The following is an 18,953-nucleotide window of genomic DNA, read 5'->3' as shown; positions in this document are numbered from 1 at the left end:
ATGTGGTTGGCTCCACTATAATGTAGTGTATTGAAATATTTTGCCAGGTGTTAGTGTAGTGTACTGCCTGTGCGTCTGTGTGTATCCATCTGGAGGGGTCCGCCAGGTCACAGTAATCTAGCACAGCAATCTCAGTGTGCAATCACCGCAGTGCCCAGCAGGTGGTCCAACAGAAGGCTGGGGAGAAAAGTTTCTGCACGTCTACTTTAAGCCACCTAAAACCATTCTGTGATGCTCAGCAAACTTAAACAAACAGGACACTGTCATACATAAAGATGGGCAACACATTTTCATATCACACCTCATCACTCATCAGCATTTGTGTCTTCACCACTACAGTCACAGTCATCAAGATGTATTACACTATGTTAATGGTGCCCTGGAATGCAAGGTGACAGATAAAAAAGCTGTAAGAATAATTTTGTAAAGTCTATGTTCTTTTTATTCAGCAGATGGAGGTATTAAGTCAATACCAGCGCTGTATCGGAAGACCTAAGCCTTATCCGACCAAACACACAAAAACTATTTTGGTTTGTGTGTGCGTTTATGTGTGCTCTGTTTTACCTCCAGAATCCAAAGTGTGTCATAGTGAAGAGTGCATTGATGTGTTTGCCTCTGCACTTAAAGGTCAGAGGACAAAGATTTTCAATTTTTTCTTGATAACTCTAGAATCCCTTTACAAACCACATTTGCCATTTCGAAGTGATTAAATAGCAGATATACAGCAGTTAAATTGATAAATATGATGCAGAATGTGCCTTCCGGTCTTGGTCTCTTTCCAGCGCTGTGACGTCACACAAGCCAAACATCCTGTTCATTCGCCATTGTGTGCTGTTGTTCCATGCTGTTGTTCCCGTCCTTGTATATTTGTTGTCGTATGATTTAAAGATGTCACGGTGGTTTATTGTGTGGCATTTGGTTGTACAAATGCTTCAGGCAGCGGCAAGTTTTTTTTTTTTTTTTTTTTTTTTTTTGGCTTTCCAAGTGAAAAAGAAATACATGACCAGTGGATAGGGAAAGGCGGCACGGCGAACGACTGGTTAGACCGTCTGCCTCACAGTTCTGAGGACCGGGGTTCAAATCCTGGCCCCGCCTGTATGAAGTTTGCATGTTCTCACCGTGCCTGCGTGGGGTTTCTCCGGGCACACCGCTTTCCTCCCACATCCCAAAAACATGCATGGTAGATTAATTGAAGACTCTAAAATTGCCCCTAGGTGTGAATGTGAGTGTGAATGGTTGTTTGTTTTTATGTGCCCTGTGATTGGCTGGCAACCAGTTCAGGGTGTACCCCACCTCCTGCCCGAATATAGCTGGGATAGGCTCCAGCACTCCCTTGTGTGGATAAGCGGCTCAGAAAATGGATGGATGGATGGATGGATAGGGAAAGTCAATTGACGGGAAGAACCGTGGTCAGCTATGGGTGCCTAGCAAGCATTCCAAACTGTGCCGATCACTTCGAACCGGCGTGTTTTGAGAGACTTAGTCTTAGCAGAACGCATTGGATACAAGCAGAGGCTGAAACCAGCTGCGGTGCCAACTACTTTTCCTACGGCCATCGGGACCTCCACCGCCAGCAAGAGAACTTAATCTCATACAGACGAGGTGAGCATTTCCTTGTATATACCTACGACTCTATTATGGTTACTATGCACTGGGGAGTAGGAAAAAAAAGACTCACACAGTACTTTTCAATACTGTCATCTGTATTTTTGCCTATATGACAAGCCAACAGACACACGGCAAAGACTCTGTGCAGCGTGTTATAACGCTACTTGAGTGAGGGGCACACAATATATAGGAATACTGCATCCTATGTAAAAGCTTGTGCCATGTCACTGAAACACATTTGAATACATAATACGTATAGTCGTGCTACAAAATATTGGCACCCCTGGAGTGGCATTATTTCAAGCCATGACTGTATAAAAAGACATGCTTTTGACATACCGTCACATCGAGCCAGTGGCCACTCTCTTTTTCTGTTGTACAGCTGCTACTTGGCTGCTCGTCATCGTCACTGTCTGATCGGCTCAAACGTACGCTTTGACGATGCCAAGTTCAATTGGGTGCTCCTGTCTGTCGAAATCGTCCTCCTCCACATATTCCAACACGTTGTTCGCCATTGCACTTAGTGTGTAGCACGCTGTGTTTGTCAATTGCATCGTCACTTCTTGCAGCCCTTGTGATGGATAGAGTAACCACGCCCCGGTGTCTTGAGCTTCAGGTGTGTTCGGGGAGGAGTCAATATGCATCATAAAAACCAGATTTTTAGCTAAACAATGGTTGAAAACTTGCTGGAAGTTACGTGCATGTATTAAATAAAATAAACAATGCAAATATGAATTTTAACTGACCCCATAACATCTTTGTCATCTGACCTTCAATCACAGTCACATCTTTCAGTAACCCAGAGAAGCGTCTTGCCTCTCAATTGCTCTGTCTGAGGTAACAGAGTGAATTTTTACATATAAAAGTGGTTATACTCTTTCCGTGACATATACTTTACAAATATGCCCCTATGGTAGAGGAGTAGGTCACCAAATGTCTCTAAACAGTAGACCATCGATGTTATTACCAAATTATTTATCTACCACAAATGAGGCAAATTCTGTCAGATCTCCTGATGTACAAAGCCAAGGGACTATCTTTTCCTGTTGATGGAATCCAAAACGTAGACCGCTGGATTGAGAGAGTCAAGATCACTTGTCAGTTGAGGAGTTGTCTTTTTTTTCCTTTTCGCCTGGCTGTTTTGGTGGGTACTCGTGACTTTCATGACTAAAAGTCTGTCGAGGTCCACTAAAAACTGTCGATGAATTGCACACTGTCAAAAAAATCTTAGAATCTTGTTGTGTCTTGTGATATCACTGCAGGGGTACTCCTCAGCAAACTTTTCCTCAGCTCACCTTAGTAAATGTTAATTGTTAAATAATATTGGTAATTACGATGCTATCCATCCATCCATCCATCCATTTTCTTCCGCTTATCCGACGTCGGGTCGTGCAGTAGCTTTAGCAGGGAGGCCCAGATTTCACTCTCCCCAGCCACTTCATCCAGCTCTTCCGGGGGATCCTGAGGCGCTCCAAGGCCAGCCGGGAGACATAGTCTCTCAACCACATCATCTACAAAAAGCAGAGATACAATACCGAGGCCATCAAACCAGACCCCATCTACGCCTCGGCTGTGCCTAGAAATTCTGTCCATAAAAGTAATGAACAGAATGAGTGACAAAGGGCAGCCTTGGCAGAGTCTAACCCTCACCAGAAACGAGTCCGACATACTGCAATGCAGACAAAACTCTGACACTGGTCGTACAGAGACCGAACAGCCCGTATAAGGCGGTTTGGTACCCCATACTCCCAAAGCACCCCCCACACGGTCGAACGCCTTCTCCAAGTCCACAAAACACATAGAATGGTTGGGAGAAATAACATGGACCCTGCCGAGGGTGTAGTCCACTGTTCCACGGCCAGGACGAAAACCACACTGCTCCTCCTGATTCTGAGATTCGACTTCCCAGTGAACCTTCCAGCACCCCTGAATAGACCTTACCAGGGCGACTGAGCAGTGTGATCCCCCTGTAGTTGGAACACACCCTCCGGTCACCCTTGTTAAAAAGGGGGACCACCACCCCAGCCTGCCAATCCAGAGGCACTGTCGCCGATGTCCATGCAATGTTGCAGAGGCGTGTCAACCAGGACAGCCACACAACATCCAGAGCCTCTATGAACTCCGGGGCGGATGGGGGGTTGGTTGTTGGTGGTGGGGGGTAGTGGTGTAACGGGCAATTGGCACAAACTCTCCAACAAAATGGTGACTCCGACGTGATTTCCTTTCCAAAGGGTGTTTCTGGAGAATCCGTGGTCCACTTTTTCATCCTCAATATCTGACCGGCCAACTATAAGGTAAGGGGCAAACCTGTTTATTCAAATTCTCCTAATCTGCTGCAAATCAAAATTTTGATATGGTGGAATGAAGAGTGGACTGAATTTTTGTGGTGAATAATCCTGCATTCAGCAAGTTGTGTATTTATTATTTAGTATTGGTAAAATCGCGTGTTGACCGCATCGACCTCCAAGAGGTCCGGGACATCGTGCCGGGGGCACAATGTCGTAGTGGGACAGCCGACTCGACTGTCGATCCCAATAGAGGTACTTTGGTGTGGTGGTGCGGGTCTCCAAGACGGGCTGAGCAGACTCCCCTACGTTGAGTTATTCCGTAGGGTGGAGGTGAGTCTCCCCTATCACTGAGTCCAATCCAGAGACCGGTTCAACCAGGGTTGGGAACCCTGTAAAAAATTACAGAAAACTCATAAAAATACAGAAAACCAGAAAATCACAAACACTTTTATTTTATCTTTTGTGTGTTTTGATTTGTTATAATGGAGTTTACGTGGAAAGGAGAAAATGTTCAGGTCAACCTCGAGGACATTGGAAATGCCAAAATAACCATTGGTGAACAAGTGAAATTCATGTGGTTCAAGGAAATAATGAAGATAGACAAAAAGCACTAGATAATATAAAAACATGCTTTGAAGAGTCAGGACACTGGCTTCTTTCCAAAAGATGAGGGACGAGCCAACCGCTTACAAACTTTGGTCAAAATATGTGACGCCTTGGGCATGGGGCTAGACATGGAGCGAGAGGTAGGGGGGGAGTGAGACCGGGGGTGCCAGACAGGTTGTGTTTGCACTGTGGGGTATGGGGGCACTGGGCGAAGAGTTGTCTGTACAGGGGAATGACCTAGCCTGGGTGTTCGTGTGATGCCATGCCGCCACAGTGGCCAGGGGCACATCACAACCTCCACTTCCGCTTTATAAACAACCATAGCTGCCACCAACCTGAATTGTTCCTGGAACACTCCGATCTTGCCCGTTGAGAAGGTTGCGGGGAAGTATCGCATGGCACACGATCTCAGATGCATTAATTCTATTGTTATAACACCCACTATTCCGATCACAAATCTGTTTACTGCTTTGAGTGGGATTGATCACACACACACATTCCAACCTGGCACCAACACCACCGGGCCAGTACCCCGCCTGCGAATAGGGGTGCCCGGGGAGCCTCGACGTGCATGGCTTGGCAGACCCCTGCATTCCAGTGACTGTGGACGGACATCATCTTTCCATGATGGTCGACACTGGAGGTCACTATACCACTCTCAGCAAACTGCCTCCACAGCTTCCAGTGAGCAACAGAAAAGTCACATTGGTCTCAGGGGTACCAGAGGCTCTGCCGTTGACTCATCCAACTCCCGTGCAGGTGGAAAAAGAAATATTGACTCATTCCTTAATTCCCCCCAACTTCCCAGTGAACCTGATGGGCCGTGACATGCTTCTCAAATGTGGGCCCAGTATCTTTTGTGGGCCAGATGGGCTCCAAGTGAGCTTACCGGATGGGACTGAAATTGACTGTGAATATACACCAGGGGCGGCACCACGCGTCATGCTCTCTAGTGCACTCACGGCCGATCGAGAGCAATATGCTGACATTTATGGGGCGGCTCTGAAACCTGAGTCTCCCTCCTCCCGTGGTGTGCACATGCTCTATCAACTCTGGTCTCCGTGGCTTACTGGCCTGCACACTTACATTCCACCCATTGACCTGTTACATTGTACATTTTATTATGATAAGTCACATGACCTAGTCTATCAAGACCACTTCTCAGCTCAAATTGAAGGTCACCAGTGGCCACTATTTTCTGATTATTTCACTGTCACTTCAACTGGCATAGACTCATATGTTTTTCTTATATAGGAGCAGGGGGACTAATACAAGAGGGCAAAAACGGCTGTGCCGCACATCACTTTGGTTATTGGAGCTCAGTATCAGGCGAAAGATTTGGGTCATATGGTTCAGCAGTGTGTAAAAGCCACTGACTGGGCCCAGACTGCTATTCCTAATGTTGAATTCTCATCAGCTATGTCAGGATATCGCATTTCGCCCCATGTTGCAAATTCCTCGATTCTAGAACATCACATTTTTAGAGCTCACGGTAGAGAGAGAACGGAGCACCCTGAGGCTGAGGGGGTTCTTGCGCAGTTGCATGAGGCACAGTGGACCCAGGGCCCAACAGATGTTGGCTTCTGCTCCACTGTGCCTGCCATTACTTTCTCAGTCTCTCCCCCAAAACCCATCTGGCAGAACCAGTATCGACACACTCCGGAAGCCGAGGAGGGCATCCGGGACACCATCGTGGGTTTGAAGTAATCAGGGGTCTTGGAGCCCTCGTCGTCTACCTGGAACACTCCGATCTTGCCTGTAGAGAAGGTTGCGGGGAAGTATCGCATGGCATACGATCTCAGATGCATTAATTCTATTGTTATAACACCCACTATTCCGGTCACAAATCTGTTTACTGCTTTGAGTGGGATTGATCACACACACACAATTTTCACTGTTATTGACTTAGCTAATGTTTTCTTTTGTTTGCCGTTGGCTGAAGAGGTTCGTGACATTTTTTCATTCACCTATGATGGTGACCAACTTCATTACACGTGTATGCCTCAGGGGTTTCTCCTATCCCCAGGCATTTTTTAATAAAGAATTCAAAGCACTTCGGTCCTCTCTCGTTTTGCCAGATGGTGTCATCCTCATCCAGTATGTGGATGACATTCTACTGGCTGCACCCACGGACGTGGACTGTTTGAAATCTACCTATTTATTGCTGTGACACCTGCTCGCGTGTGGCTTCAAGATTTCCAGGGCTAAGGTACGTTGTCGCCCACTGTGACTTTTCTGGGCCGTGTGGTCTCTCGGGTAGGTACGGCTGTTTCTCTAGCTCACTGGGAGTCTATTTTGTCCCACGCAAAACCCCGAACTGTGAAAGTCATGCTGTCCTTTTTGGGTCTGACTGCCGCAATTATGTAGCTGACTATTGGGAATTGACTGCCCCCTTGAGGGCCATGATTGCTGCTCAATTGGATGCGCAACCTGTCGGCCATTTTGGATTGGACCACAGAGGCTGAGAGTGCTTTCGTTGTTAAAACAATCACTCGCCCTGACAGCAGATTTACGCCGACCCGACTACTCCAAAACTCGTTATTTAGACGTGTCTGAAAAAGCAACGACTATGAATGGTGTGCTTTTTCAGAAAGGGGATGGTGAAAGACATATCCTTATATACATAAGTATACAGTTGGACCAAACTGAAAGACGACACCCACCATGTACTAGATTGGCTAAGATACTACAAAAGACCACACATATTGTGATGTCACACTCCTTGACAGTACTCACGACACATGGTGTAATGGCATATGTGACTTCTTCTGCATTTACAATGTCATCTTTAAGACAGACCCGCTTGGAGAACATCTTGAATGCACCACACATAACATATACACATGAAGCTATTAATATGGCAGATACCATCCAGGAGGGAGAACCCCATGACTGTGCTGCAAGGACAGCGGAACAATTTCCGGTGAGACAGGAGTTGCAAGGTACGCCCTACTCTGACGCCAAGATGATTTTGTACACAGATGGTTATAGTTTTGGGGATCCGGTGAAGGGTCTTCAGGCAGCATATGCAGTGGTGCAGCAAGATGGACAGGGACACCAATTAAGCATCCGGATGAGATAATTCGGTTACGGGAGGCTTTAATGAAGCCCCACAAGGTGATAAAATGCAAAGGGAATAGTAAAGGTTTGGTGGAGAAAGGAAGTGAGGAGCCAGATGCCATAGCAAAGCAGACAGCAGGTTACATGCCAACATAGCAGATGGTGTGTGCTGAATCAGGACCAGTTAAATTATTCCCTAAAGTGACTCTAGATACATTGTTAAAGGACCAGAAGCAAGTGTCTCCAGAAGAAAGGACTATTTGGAAGGCAAATAAAGCCTATCTAGACGCTTGGCTTGTGGCGCCATCCGGAAGGTGGGCCTGTTCGGCTCTGGGTCCTGGTGAAGGAGGGTCGCGGAGCGGCGCATGTGGGTAAGGCACAAATGACGCGAGCACTCGTTCACTGGTGGAACCCTCACCTGTAGGATGCAATTGAGAATTTGGTGAAAATTGCGAGGTGTGTCAGCTATTTAACATTCGGCCACCTGTTGGTTTTCGTGGACACATACACCCGCTGGCCTGAGGCCTATCCCTATAAAAGGGAGGATTCTGCCTCTGTCATAAAAGCTTTGGTTAATAGTTACATTGCAACCAATGGCTTCCCCATACAAATACGTTCAGACAATGGCAGTCATTTTAAAAATTAACATCTTCAAAAGGTTGAGGCGGTGCTCGGCCTCAAGCATTCATTTGGCACGGTATATCACCCCTAGTCCCAGGGGAAGGTGGAACGCATGAATTAAAATCTGAAATCCAAAATTGCTAAGATCATAGTTGGAACAAAATTGACATGGGTGGATGCGCTTCCCCTGGCACTCATTCGCCGGTCTATGAAATCACAAATGCAGTTCACTCCATTTGAACTCACCAGGGCACGGCAATTTTCAGGTCCGGCGGCTGTGGCAGGAACAGAAGAAGAGATGGAGCCTTTCAGGTACAAGCCGTACTTCGAAGCCCTCAACCGCCTTGTCCAAATGTTTTCCAAGCAGGTGGGGAGCAAGGCGCAAGGGGATGATCATCCAGACGACATCTTTACAGCACTATGGGGGTACCTGAAACTCTTGAAGAGAAAATGGACAGAGCCGTGATGGACTGGTCCATACAGGGTCATCGAGAGAAGATCATACGGCCTCCGGCTGGGAAAACGGACCACCTGGCTCCACGTGGGGCAGTGTGCCCCTGCCCAAAAGGGGGATTACCTAAAATTTTGGGCATAATCATGGGTTGACCTCAGGCTAGCTAAGGTCAAAAGAGGGACTTGTTATATTATTCATGAATCTTTTGCTCAGTACGACTGACATAGAATTGGAAAGTGGCCTTTGACCACTTGGATAACTGTTTGCGGAGAAAAGTTACTTTGACCACTTGTGTAATCGTTTGTGTAAATATGCTGCTGCTTGTGTAAACTTGTTTACAGACTGGTGAGCAAAAGGGTGGGGACGGCGGAGCAGGACGACCAGGAGACAAGTGGGGCTCAGTTCACAGCTCCGCCCCTCTCTTCACCCGACTGTCCAAGCCATGGGGCCCCAAGTCTGATGACACAACCACAAAGTCGATCATCAAACTGCGACGTAGGGTGTCCTGGTGCAAAGCGCACGTGTGGACACTCTTATGCTAGAACATGGTGTTCGTTATGGACAAACTGTGGTGAGCATAGAAGTCCGATAACAGAAGACCGCTGAGGTTCTGATGGGGGGGTGTTCCTGCCAATCACGCCCCTCCAGGTCTCACTGTCATTGCCCACGTGAGCATTGAAGTCCCCCAGCAGAACTGCTCTTTGGTGCATAGACACAAACAACAGTCAGGACCCATCCCCCTGCCCGAAGGCGGAGGGAGGCAACCCTCTCGTCCATCGGGGTGAACCCCAATGTAGAGGCGCTGAGCCGGGGGGCAATAAGTATACCCATACCTGCTCGGCGCCACTCACCGTGGGCAACTCCATAGTGGAAGAGAGTCCAACCCCTCTCAATAGAACTGGTGCCAGAGCCCAAGCCATGTGTGGAGGCGAACCCGACTTTATCCAGTCGGAACTTCTCGACCTCACACATCAGCTCGGGCTCCTTCCCTGCCAGAGAGGTGACATTCCATGATTCCGAGAGCTTCTGTAGCCGGGGATCGGCTCGCCAAGGTCCATGCCTTTGGCCACCGCCCAGCTCACACTGCACCCGAACCCTATGGCCCCTCCCACAGGTGGTGAGCCCATGGGAAGGGGGACCCACGGTACCCTTTCGGCCTGTGCCCAGCCAGGCCCCATGGCGCTCGCCTTCGAGCCCGACCTCCAGGCCTGGCTCCAGAGGGGGGGGGCCATAGAAATAGGCAGTACGGTGGGCGACTGGTTAGAGCATCTGCCTCACAGTTCTGAGGTCCAGGGTTCAATCCCCGCCTGTATGGAGTTTGCATGTTCTCCCCGTGCCTGCGTGGGTTTTCTGTGGGCACTCCGGTTTCCTCCCACATGGTAGGTTGATTGACGACTCTAAATTGCCCGTAGGTGTGAATGTGAGTGCGACTGGTTGTTTGTTTGTATCTTCCCTGAGATTGGCTGGCAACCAGTTCAGGGTGTACCCTACCTCCTGCCCAATGGTAGCTAGGATAAGCTCCAGCACGCCTGCGACCCTAGTGAGGAGAAGTGGCTCAGAAAATGGATGGTTGGATATTATAATATTCCTCATAGGGTCTTTGCTATTACCAAGTTATTGGCACAGAAACACACAGCCTATAAAGTAATTGAAGCAGTATTTTTTTAGAACAGCCCCACAAAAAAATCCCACTCCCTTTGCAATCAAATACATTTTCTGTAAATGTTATTTTTCTACTGCAATAATGCAAGTCGGTTGGATTTCTTGGAAGTGAATAGAATTACACTGTGTTATGACGTCATAGAGTCAATGTCAGGGCCCAAGGGGAGAGTAACATTCCTATTTCCTGTGCAATTCCTCATCTCTGAGATTGCTGTGGTGAAAAGCTCTGTTTTAATAGTAATAATAATAATTTTGCTTTCTATAGCACCTTTTACGGGACCTAAAGACGCGTTTCATCAATATTGATGCTTTTATCAAGTGTAAATTCATCGATCATATATCGGAGTGAGAAAGAGCAAGAAAAACTGGCCAAATGAAGGGAATGTGAGAAGTGCTAGAGTGGAATGTTGGAGAAGTAACCATCAGGAGTGTGAATGGGCAGAGTGGAGACCATAGAGCCAGGCCTGTTGGCCATTTTCCAGTGGGGATAGTGTGTGTCCCTTTGCCAGCTGGCAGATTGTCTTTCCCATCTGTGGAGCCGAGGAGAGTATGCAGTAATCTCGTGGAGACGGCGGCTCAGCCCAGGCCAGATTTAAAGGGATATGGCCAGCTGGTCATTCATGGACAGGTTCATACCGGGAGAGAAAAAGATAGGACAGGAGAAGGCTGTAGCAAAGAGAAAGGATGACTTATGTGATCTGATGAAGCAGGTTAGCTGCAATGGTGAGGTTGGTGAATGACCTGAGAATTAGTGGTCAGAGAGCAACAATTACAGTAGCACTGTTCAGAATAGTTAGAGGTGACATGCTGATAACGAATGAAAGTGAATGTATTATTCTTGCATTTACGTAACAAAAAAAATAAATAACAAAAAAAAAGTGGGCTGAGTCTGCTGCGATGATGTGACCGATATGTCAGTACTGGCTCATGTCAGGCCTAAGTTATACACCTTTCACACTCTTCTTTGCATTACTTTGTGGTGAAAAACTCCTAAAACTAATTTTGGAAGTTACTCTGAATGCACCCCAGCTAAAGAAATAAAACAAGTTATCCAGCTGTGCTTAGATCTTATTTCTCTTTGGGAATGCCGCAGATGGTGATCAAAGGACAGCCCGTCTGGCGTATGCAGCTTAAGGCCTGCGATACAAGATAGTAAGTTGTTAAATCCAGAATGTGATCTTATTTAGTGGCAAACTTCCTGTAAGATAAGATAAATTTGTTTTTTTCTTTTTTTTCTTTTTTCAACTTTATAAAAATTATTTTAAAAGTAACACGAAGTAAATCCAATCTTTGTCACATGTAGCCAAATGCAGTGGCTTCTGGCTCACTGTTTCCTCTGCTGAAGTTATATGGTAATGCTCACAATGTCACTATGTAAGCGCAGGGCATAAGTTTTGTATGTGTGCGTGTGTGTGTGTGTGTGTGTGTGTGCGCGCGTGTGTGCGTGTGTGTGTGCACGTGTGAGTGCGTGCATGCGTGCGTGTGTTGTTCACCTCGCAATGTAAAGCTACTAGTGTCTGATGAATGAGCATATCGATGTGACATTTTAATTTCTGTCAGGGGAGAATAATACAGTCTGAAAATGTTCTCCAGCTGAGACTTGACACCATATGTTGTGGTAAAGGTTTCGCCACTCAAAGACACACCTACAGTCTGTATCAATCAAAGCTAGCACCGTCATCAGAATATCTACAATATACAGCCTTCTATCTCAATGACCATCTGGCATGCATGCAAAACTCACATGACCTCATGAGAAGACACATAAAGACCCCCGTAGCAGTCAAAGAAGAGTAAAAACAAAGCAATACAAATCCCCAGATGTGCAGGAAGACAGGGGGAAGATGAGAAGATTGGGAGGAGGAGTGAAGTGCCTGGAAAGAAGGGTCGGGGGTAATGTGATCGAGGGAGGAGGAGGAGGCGGTTGGGTGGGGGTGTGGGTAGCAGGCTGTGTGTTTGCTACTGTTTAAAAGGCAGCGGGCGCTGTGTGCAGATTAATAAACAGGAGGTAATAGCAGAAGGACTCTATATTTATTTTTTATCTTAAATGGTGCTTGTTTGTCGAGCTGGATGAATATTGACTGTGAAATTGGGATCAGGGGCGACACATGCCAGTGCTCTGCCTTATCTCTGGGATGCAGGCTGGCCTGGGGCTATTATCATTGTGCCACAGCAGCGTGCCGGCACTCCAGCACTCTCAAAGCCACCACATTCCCTTTGTATCTGCCTGGAGAAGCCTGTTTACCTTTCACTGGCTTGATATTCCTATTAGAGGCGCTGACTATTTACTCACTGCCTCCTCCTCTTCCTCTGCCACCGCCGGGCACTGTGCTGTCTCTCATTGCTCCCTCTGTTTTTCCCTCTCTTCTCTTGACAATCCCTATCTCTTTCTTTCTACCCATTTGTCACTTTGAATTGTATCTTTTGTCCTGCATCTGCATCTGACCTACACTGTTCTGGACACAGCTTTTGGCTGCTCAAAAGTGAGCAAAGACAAACTAAAAGACTTATTTTCTGCTAGTGGATTGCTTGCAGCCGTGAACAGCATCAAACTGTCCTTTTAACCATAAAAAGTGAAATTATTTCTCCAGGGAGTTCACACTTGACAGTAATGGCTAAATAATGTATTCAGTCCATTATTTCTGATCCTTAACCCCTGTATCGACGACAAATAGAAGATTTTGCCAGATTTGATAAATAAATAGAGTATGAAACTCCCATCCAGTAAAAGCATCAGCTGACAGATCTGGGTTCCTGTTGTCATATTGCCCCTGTCTCTAGGACTCAGGAGAGAAAACATAAAGCACCACCTCTGAGAAGCTTCAAAAAGTCTTAAGCATGCTCTAATTATGACAATCATGAAAAGTTTTATATTTTTCTGACAAGGAGCAAGCAATAATGCAAACAAAATTTACAATAATGGTAGCCGAAAAGTTGCAACTGAGTGGCGACCAGTCCAGAGTGTACACCGCCACGCTCCCAAAGTCAGCTGGGAAAGGCTCTCGCACACCTAATGGGGACAAGCACTGTAGAAAATGGATGGATGGATGGATGGATGGATGGAAGCATCTACCTGTGGCGCTTCATCTCTTTAAATTGACTCTTGTGCCATCGTAATGAACATTGTACGGGACCATACTATGTGATAAATCTTTCCCACTCGACATCTTTTGCTCCCTGGTCATCCTGAAATGGGGATCCCTCCATCGGTGGCCCCTTCTCAAGGTTTTTTCATTCCTATCCAAATGGGGTTTTGAGTTTTTCCTTGCCCGACTGGGAAGTTTAGATCAGGGGATGTTGTCAGTCTTTGGCAACTGTGAGCCTGTGCAGCCCTTTGAGACTCTTTTGTGATTCAGGGCTATACAAATAACTTCACTTGTAGCAGAACAGCGAAGATCAATCATAACTGTGTTTGACTATGCGATAAATTGCACCATAAATTAACAATGGAAGCATACAAACTGAACCTGTTACTGCTGTTTGTCTCCATATTTCTTCACCAGCGACCATCGGCCATTTTCTAAAAAAAAAAAAAAAAGTGTGTTTTGGTTCTGTGTGGTGCTATACAATGTTTTGGTACAAATTCTATATCAAAAGGGTTACAGTCTGATGATTGGTCAACAGAAAATTGTAATTTCAATGCCAAATGGCATAATCAGTTAAAGAACACACCCAAAGGTAACAAAACAAGCCTGACATCAACCATAATATGGTGTGCTTGCTACGGAACCCTGCTTATTATAATTCTAGCTGATGTGGGGGGAAAAAGGTTTTGAATTGACTCAATTTGAACATGTACATGTTTAAGGTGTGGTAAACTGATGTAATTTTCAAGGAGACGTAGGGAAAATTAAAAAAGTCACTTTGTCACATTTGAATAATGTGGTACCGATGTACCTTCAAATTAAGTCAATTCAAAGGACTGTTTGTTTCAGTGAGCTTGGAATGCTGAATCTAGTGTGATTACAGGGAAGTGCTTTCATTAATCCATTTTACAGGGATCTCGTTTGATGTGCGTCCTCCGTCTGAGACCCTCAAAAATTAGCAGAGACGCATGAAGTGATTTCAATCTGTATTTGTATTCCGTGATGATGGTTTCCAGACGTGCATCCTGGGACTCACATAGTTTTCAAGTGTAAAGTGATCTGTTTTATACATCCAAATACACAAGTTATTTGACCTTTATAAAGAAACTTTGCTAAGGCGGAACAGTGGCACATTCTACCAGGGCGTGCATGCATGGGTTTTCCGGCCCCACCGACCCACACACACACACATTCCAATAACATACGTACATGTTAGGTTAACTGTTGACTCTGAATTGTTCATTAGTGTGAGAGTGGATGGTTTTAATCTACACTATATGTTTCCTGTGATTGCCAGGGTGTTCTCCACCTCTCACCCAAAACCAGTTGGGATACAGTCCAACTCACTTGCATTTTCAAATTATAAAGAGCCCAAATACAATTTGCGGCGGGCTCCCCTTAGCATTTACCATTACAGTTTAGGGACACCTATTATAGGATACTTGTAACTGTCTACCAGAAGGCACCAGATGTGTTACAAACCCAAAAGACCATCCTTCCTCCAACTAGCTTACTGGGCAGCTGTTTCCGTCACAATTTTACTGCATCATCACCTGCGGGCAAGCACATGTAAATCAGAAAGGAGCAGCTTAAAGACAATTAAGTGGCACACCTGAGGAAAGAATATCAGTGACATAGCTAGCTTACTCAACTTTCCAGTCTGACATTCAAGAGTCTGCAGTACTGGTCTCCTCTCCTGAGGGAAGGGCGCGCAGATTCCTCCAGTGATGTCTGTTTTCTCTGATGGCTGCTCTTTAGTGCCGTTTTGTTTGTTTGTTTTTTTTTTTTTTGGTTTATCTCTGTCGTCCATGCAGGGTATGCTAAGGGGCTTGAGGCGCAGTGTGCCGCATGCCATGCCACGAGGCGGGATAAGAAGCAAACAAACACACAGGCAGCGCTTGGTAACCCTGATCACCGTGTCTGCCAGAGTCCTGATAAGATGACAGACAGGAGAGGACCATAAGAGGTGTGGGGCAACAGTGGTGGGCATGTTGACATTGGACCATGCTTTCCTTTGCTTTTCTGAGCTCCAGTATCATGACAAAAGGGATTTCTTGTAAGGTTCCAAGCAATTAAAATGTAAATTTAACATTGACACTCAATCTCAGACTAATCTCAAGCGTAAATCACCGTGCGTGTATTTATAACAATATGAAACAATATGCACCAATCTAAGTCCATCAAGGACAAAAGGCACCAGACAAATGGTTATGCTTTGATCACCATTAATTAGTTTATAACCTTTCAAATATTGTTACAGATTTGGATTAATGTGTGGTTTGATTGTGATTTTATTTTACTCAGTGTGGCTGATGGATATTATGATTTTCTGATTAAAATATCAGACAGGGCGGCACGGTGGACGACTGGTTAGAGCGTCAGCCTCAAAGTTCTGAGGACCGGGGTTCAATCCCCGACCCTGCCTGTGTGGAGTTTGCATGTTCTCCCCGTGCCTGCGTGGGTTTTCTCTGGGCACTCCGGTTTCCTCCTACATCCCAAAAACATGCCCGAATTGGAGACTCTAAATTGCCCGTAGGTGTGAATGTGAGTGGTTGTTTGTTTATATGTGCCCTGCAATTGGCTGGCAACCAGTGCAGGGTGTACCCCGCCTCCTGCCCGATGATAGCTGGGATAGGGATAAGGATAGGCTCCAGCACGCCCCCGACCTTAGTGAGGAGAAGCGACTCAGAAAAAGGATGGATGGATGGAAATTTTTTAGCATTGTTTGACCTTGGCAGAGGTCTGTGCTCCCTTGAGTGACATTGTAGCTTAAATTGTGTTTAACAAAATAGGAATATGAATTCAGAAGGAGATATTTAATTAATTATGTTAATTTACAGCACGATTGACGAGTGGTTAGCACATCCACCATTGAAGGTTCAAATCTAGGCTTTGGCCTCCCTTTGCCTGCATGGGTTTTCTCCTGGGACGTCAGCTTCCTCCCACAATCCCCTAAAAAATGAATTCATAGGCTCATTTGAAGTCTCCAAATTGTGTGAATGTCAGTGCGAGTGGTCATTTGTTATGTCCCCTATGATGAACTGGCGACCAGTCCAGTCAGAGGTGTACCCCGCCTCTCCCCCAAAGGGCCATCCATCCATCCATTTTCTTACTCTTATCTGGGGTCGGGTCATGGGGGCAGCAAACGAAGCAGAGAAGCCCTGACTTCCTTCTCCCGAGCAACTTTGTCCAGCTCTTCCAGGGGAGAGATGTCTGTCTGTTAGTCTGTCCAGTGTGTTCTGGGTCTTCCTCAGGGTCTTCTCTCGATTGGCTGACCAAATACACCTCATCTGGCTTGTCTCCATGTGGAGGAGCAGTGGCTCAACTCTGAGCCCCTCCCGGATGACCAAACTTCTCACCCTATATCCTAAGGAGAAGCCGGACACCCTACAGAGGAAACACATTTTGGCCGCTTGGATTTGTGATCTTGTTCTTTTGGTCATGACTCATGGCTCGTTACCATAGGTGAGGATGGGAATGTAAATGGACCGGTAAAACCGATCTTCACCACGACTAATGAGTCCGCACCACTGCAAACACTGAATCAATCCACCAGTTGATCTCCTGTTGCATTCTTTGCTTATTTGTCAACAAGACCCCAAGATACTTGAACTCCTCCACTATGGGCAGGAACTCTTCCCTGAACTGGAGAGGGCTCTCCACTCTCTTCCAACTGAGGACCATTGAATTTAGAGGTGCTGATTATCATTATAATGCTTCACACTCAGGTGGTAACCACTCCAGCCTGGCATTATGAAACCAACAGAAACACTTGCATCATCTTCAAAAAGCAGAGATGCAATACTGAGGTCACCGAACCGGGCCCCTCAACGCCCCGGCTCCACCTGGAATTTTTGTCCATAAAGGTTATGAACAGAAATGGTGACAAAGGGAAGCCTTGGCAGAATCCAACCCTGAAAAATGAATCTGACTTACTGTGACCAATGCGGCAGAAACATTGACTCCAGTTGTACACCAAATGAACAGCATGTTTTAAGGGGGCCGTACCAGAATACTCTCGGAGTACACCGCACAGTTGAATCCAAGTCCACAAACCAGTGGCTGTATACTGATTGAGTGAATGCCTATGCACCCACGAAGACCCTGCTGAGTGTGTCGAACTAGTCCACTGTTCCACAGTCAGGACTAAAACCACACTGCTCCTCCTGAATCTGACAGTCATCTTCCTGATGGATCCTTCTCTTCAAAACCCCGGAATAGACCTTAACAGGAAGGCTTGGGAGGTGACAACGTAGCTCCATCTTATGTAGCCAGGGATCAGATCACTAAGGTCCATGCCCTTGGCCACCGCCCATCTCACTATGTATGCGACCCCCTTGGTTCTTCCCACGAGTGGTGAGCAACGTGGGTCTCCCTGCCCATGGTCTGGAAACCAGGAACTCCCCATCGAGAACCACCTCCAAGTTTGGCTCCAGATGCGGGGCCCCGGTGACCCAAGTATGGGCCAGGGAAAACGAAGTCCGATAATTTTATTTACCATAGGAGGTAATTTGACCCATGCTTTGTCTGGTCTCTCACTTAGGATCTGCTTGCCCTGAGTGACACTACCAGGGGAATAAAGCACCCGACAATAAAGCTCTTAGGATCATTGTGACACACAAACCTCTCCACTATGATAAGGTGACAGTTGAAGGAGGAGTCACCCATGACCCTAATGAGGAAAATTGAATGGATGGATAGATGTTAATTTACTTGGGGTGCTCAATTGTAATTATTCTTCCCTAGTTTGATTATGACAATAGGTGGATTTGTAATACTACTTTAGCTGTTTTTAATCTCACTACAACCTTATTGTAAAAATGATCCTGTAATCAATTCACACACAACCTGGATATTACTAGATGTGTCGATAAAATTAGCCGAAGTGCCTTTTCAAAGTGTCGTTTAACTGTGTGATCATCTGCCTACCTTTTGATAGTCGGTCAGTCCATCTGTCTGCTGATTAGAGCACATCTGTCAGCATTTGATTCAACCTGAATAACTTTAAAAAAGAGAGGACAGATGAAGCGAGCATGCAGAAAACATGACACAGTACAAACTCTGGCAGGCCTTAATTAGATATTTTTACCTTAAAATGATTGTTTTCACTTGTTGTATCCTATTTTAATATTTGGGATAGACATTGAGCTCACCTGTGAAGTCACAGGGGAGCCTTGCTGGCAGTAGTGTTTCATTAATTAACATTTGGCATGAATCGGAATTGGATTTGTAGTAGACATAGAACTTTGTTTTGTTTATTCAGGCTAAAAATAATCATAATTGTAGGGCTTTCCTTCTTAAAAAGTTGGAATATGTATTGTTTCAGCCGGGTTAGATATATTGACTTGTACTCAAATTACAGTCAAGCGGTTATTATTATTAGTAGTAGTAGTAGTAGGAGTAGTAGTGCTCAAAAATAACATTGGTGGCCTATTGACCGAGCTGTCATCACTTCAAAAAAAAAATATTGTTCTTGCATATGTTCCCAAGTGATTGTGACTGTGAAACATGCTGGATTCCCTCCACAAGATGAAAGTTACCTGAAGTAAATGTATTATTCATTGGATT

The 18,953-nt window shown here is 45.9% G+C and overlaps 1 long non-coding RNA gene across 1 annotated transcript; it reads right to left on the bottom strand.

Moving 5' to 3' along the window:
• Positions 1–392: 392 nt before the first annotated feature.
• Positions 393–15,385, bottom strand: LOC133472746 (uncharacterized). The gene is made up of 5 exons (XR_009786796.1): positions 15,033–15,385; positions 14,868–14,938; positions 13,767–13,819; positions 8,430–8,621; positions 393–4,285 (listed from the first exon to the last, which is right to left on the bottom strand). It is a non-coding gene; the product is annotated as an uncharacterized LOC133472746 (long non-coding RNA).
• Positions 15,386–18,953: the final 3,568 nt, after the last annotated feature.

Source organism: Phyllopteryx taeniolatus, chromosome 2, assembly GCF_024500385.1.
Source record: "Phyllopteryx taeniolatus isolate TA_2022b chromosome 2, UOR_Ptae_1.2, whole genome shotgun sequence".
Lineage (NCBI taxonomy): Eukaryota > Metazoa > Chordata > Actinopteri > Syngnathiformes > Syngnathidae > Phyllopteryx > Phyllopteryx taeniolatus.
The sequence above is the reverse complement of the archived record's forward strand: the minus strand, read 5'-3'. Positions and strand labels throughout refer to the sequence as shown.